Genomic DNA, 3,940 nt, shown 5'->3' with positions numbered 1-3,940 from the left:
CGGCCCCATATACCAAGGGTGGCGGGTTTGAACCCGGCCTGGACCAAACTGCAACAACAAGAAAATAGCCGGGCGTTGTGGCAGGCACCTGTAGTCCCAGCTACTTGAGAGGCTGAGGCAAGAGAACTGCCTAAGCCCAGGAGTTGGAGGTTGCTGTGAGCTGTAATGCCACAGCACTCTACTGAGGGCGTTAAAGTGAGACTCTGTCTCTAAAAAAAAAAAAAAAAAAGAAAGAAAGAAAGAACAATAGCTTTCGGCCGGAGACGCCATCTTTCAGTAATTCACCAAAATGACGAACACAAAGGGAAAAAGGAGAGGCACCTGATACATGTTCTCTAGGCCTTTTAGAAAACATGGAGTTGTTCTTTTGGCCACATACATGCGAATCTACAAGAAAGGTGATATTGTAGACATCAAGGGAATGGGTACTGTTCAAAAAGGCATGCCACACAAATGTTACCATGGCAAAACTGGAAGAGTCTACAGTGTTACCCAGCATTTTGTTGGCATTGCTGTAAACAAACAAGTTAAGGGCAAGATTCTTGCCAAGAGGATTAATGTTCGTATTGAGCATATTAAGCACTCTAAGACCCGAGAGAGCTTCCTGAAATGTGTGAAGGAAAATGGTCAGAAAAAGAAGGAAGCCAAAGAGAAAGGTACCTGGGTTCAACTGAAGTGCCAGCCTGCTCCACCCAGAGAAGCCCACTTTGTGAGAACCAACAGAAAGGAGCCTGAGCTCCTGGAACCCATTCCCTATGAATTCATGGCATAAAGCATATAACATAGCACACAGGAGTACCAGTGGACCCATGCTTTTAGGTGCAAGAACCCATTTATTCCCCAAGAGCTCATGGCATAATAGGTATACAGCATAGCACACAGGATAACCAATAGACCCCATGTAACAGTGATACAAGGTGCTGGAACCTATTTCCCATGAATTCAAAAGTCAGTGTTTTGTCACATTCAATGGCAAGGTGCCTCCCTGAGCTACTGGAGCCTCTTCGCTATGAATTCATGGCATGGTAGTTAAAAACAAACAACAATGGCCTAAAGATGTGTGTTGTTTGTTGACTACAAATGTGATTTTTTTTTGCCACAAAGAAATATTAATAATTATTAATTATTATAATTAATGTATCAAAAAAAAAAAGAAAGAAAGAACAATAATGTTATTATTGCTTTTGAAATCCTCTGTATATCCCTCCCTCATTCTCTCCCTTGCTTTTTTCTTCAGAAGTAACCAATACTCTGGATTTTAAATCTATTACTTCACTGATTCTCTCTATAAACCTGGTTGTCTAGTATGGTAGCCACTAGCTACCTATGACAATTTAAGTTTTTTGTTTTTTTTTTGAGACAGAGCCTCAAGCTGAGCCCCTGGGTAGAGTGCCATGGCTTCACTGCTCACAGCAACCTCCAACTTCTGGGCTCAAGCGAGTGTCCTGCCTCAGCCTCCCAAGTAGCTGGGACCACAGGCGCCCACCACAACGCCTGGCTATTTTTTGGTTGCAGCCATTATTGTTGCTTGGCGGGTCCGGGCTGGATTCTAACCCGCCACCTTAGGTGTATGTGGCTGGCACCTTAGCCGCTTGAGCCACAGGCGCTGAGCCGACAATTTAAGTTTAAATTTAAATTAAATAAAAACTCAGTTCTTCAGTCACATTAGCCATGTTTTAAGTGCTCAATAGCCACCTGTCACTTGTTACCATAGCAGACAGCATGGTTATAGAATATTTCCATCATTGCAGAGAGTTCTATTGGACAGTGCTGCTCTAAACAGAATATCTTTTAGTTTTGTGTTTGTGTGTTTGAGACAGAGTCTCAAGCTGATGCCCTGGGTAGAGTGCTATGGCATCACAGCTCACAGTAACCTCAAACTCTTGGGCTTAAGCAATTCTCTTGCCTTAGCCTCCCAACTAGCTGGGACTACAGGTGCCTGCCACAATACCTGGCTATTCTTTTTGTTGTTGTTGCAGTTGCATTGTTGTTTTAACTGGCCAGGGCCAGGTTCAAACCCGCCAGCCTCGGTGTATATGGCCAGCGCCCTTCTCAGTGAACTACAGGTGCTGCCCTAGTTTTGTGTGTTTTTGAACTGTATTAGTCAGCGTTCTCAAGAGAAACAGAACCGATAGAAGAGATCCACTGATTGATTGATTGATTGATTAAACTGTGTTAGTCAGGGTTCTCCAGAGAAACAGAACCCATAGGAAATAGAGATGGATGGGAGGATTATAGGAATGGCTTATGTGGTTCTGGAGGCTGTCATGGTCTACCATCTGTAAGTTGGAGAACGAGGAAAACCAGTGGTGTGATTCATTCTGCATCTGAGGGCCTGAGAACCAGGAGCACTGATGTCAGAGAACAGGAGAAGACAGATATCCCAACTCAAGAAAAGAGAGAATTTGCCCTTCCTCTATCTTTTTGCTCTAGTAGAGCCCTCAACAGATTGAATTATGCTCACCCACAGTGGTAAAGGTGGATCTAATTTATTCAGTCTACTGATTCAAGTGCCAATCTATTACAGCCATGGTCCCCAACCTGTTTGGTACCAGGGACCAGTTTCTTGAAAGACAATTTTTCCATGAGGCAGGGGGTAGTAGGGGGAATGATTTCGATATAAGCCTGCAAGCAATTGATTTATTATGGTCTCTGTGCGGTTCAACTTTTCTGCTAAGGGTAATCTGTACTTGGAGCACTCCCCAGTGCTAGCGTTACCGCCTCAGCCTCACCTCAGATCATCAGACGTTAGATTCTCAGGAGGGAGTGAGACCTGAAACTTGCATGTGGCTTACAGTAGGGTTCACGCTGCTGATCTGACAGGAGGTGGAGCTCAGGCCGGAGTGGCCATAAATGCAGATGAATCTTTGCACCTCCCCTGCCTGCTGTGTGGCCCAGTTCCTAACAGGCCACAGCTCCGTGCTGGTCCACAGCCCACCAGATGGGGACCACAGTCTTAGAGTAACACCTCACAGGTACTCCCAGAAACAGTGTTTACCACCTGTCTGGACAGCCTTTATTTACCCCACTCAAGTTGACACATAAAATTAACCACCAAATGAGCTTTATATAAATTGAATCAGACAATAAATTTTCTTCTGCAGCTAGTTTTTCTTTTTATTTAGTATTGACATTCATACTTGACATTCATTTCTGTGGTTATCTCTTACTACAGTTCATTTATTTCTACTATATACACAGTGTGAATGTGACAATGTATTTATCTACTTTGGAATCTTGAATCTATTATTGATGGATATTTGGATTTTTTTCACTTTTTTGCTATTACAACTAATACTTTTATGCATATGAGCACCAGTTTCTTTGGACTATATGCTGGGGTAGAATTGCTGAGTCTAAGAGAATAGCGTATGGTATCAGAATCACCATCTTCTTCTCTAAATAATGTCCAATTGTTTTCCAAAATGTACCAGTACACTCCCGAACTAGCAACATTTAAATGTCCCCATTGCTTATGTCTTTACCAATGCTTTTTGTTGTTGTTGTTTTTTGAGACAGAGTCTCACTATGTCGCCTTTGGTAGAGTCCTGTGACATCATGGCTCACAGCAACCCCAAACTCTTGGGCTCAAGCGATTCTCTTGCCCCAGCTTTCCAAGTAGCCGGGACTACAGGCACCCACCACAACGCCTGGCTATTTTTTTGTTGCAGTTGCCATGGTTGTTTAGCTGGCCCAGGCCAGGTTTAAACCCACCAACTTTTGTGTATGTGGCTGGCGCCATAACCACTGTGCTACAGCACCGAGCCTACCAATGCTTTTTAATTTTTTACTCATCTTGTGAATATGAATTGGGAGCTTGCAGTTTTAGTTCGCATTTTACTGATTTTGAATGAGTTTGAGTATTTGAGTATCTTCATATATTTCGGGGAAATTCCTGGGTTATCTCACGTGGCAGACCAGTTTATGTCTTTCACTTGTT

At 43.2% G+C, this 3,940-nt stretch overlaps 1 pseudogene; it reads left to right on the top strand.

The window, feature by feature from the left end:
• The first annotated feature begins 286 nt into the window (after positions 1 to 286).
• LOC111725530 lies at positions 287 to 772 on the top strand (annotated as a pseudogene).
• The last annotated feature ends 3,168 nt before the right edge of the window (positions 773 to 3,940 follow it).

The sequence above is a fragment of the Otolemur garnettii genome, unplaced genomic scaffold, assembly GCF_000181295.1.
Source record: "Otolemur garnettii isolate 467f Iridium unplaced genomic scaffold, OtoGar3 scaffold00043, whole genome shotgun sequence".
In the NCBI taxonomy this organism is placed as follows: domain Eukaryota; kingdom Metazoa; phylum Chordata; class Mammalia; order Primates; family Galagidae; genus Otolemur; species Otolemur garnettii.
The sequence above is the reverse complement of the archived record's forward strand: the minus strand, read 5'-3'. Positions and strand labels throughout refer to the sequence as shown.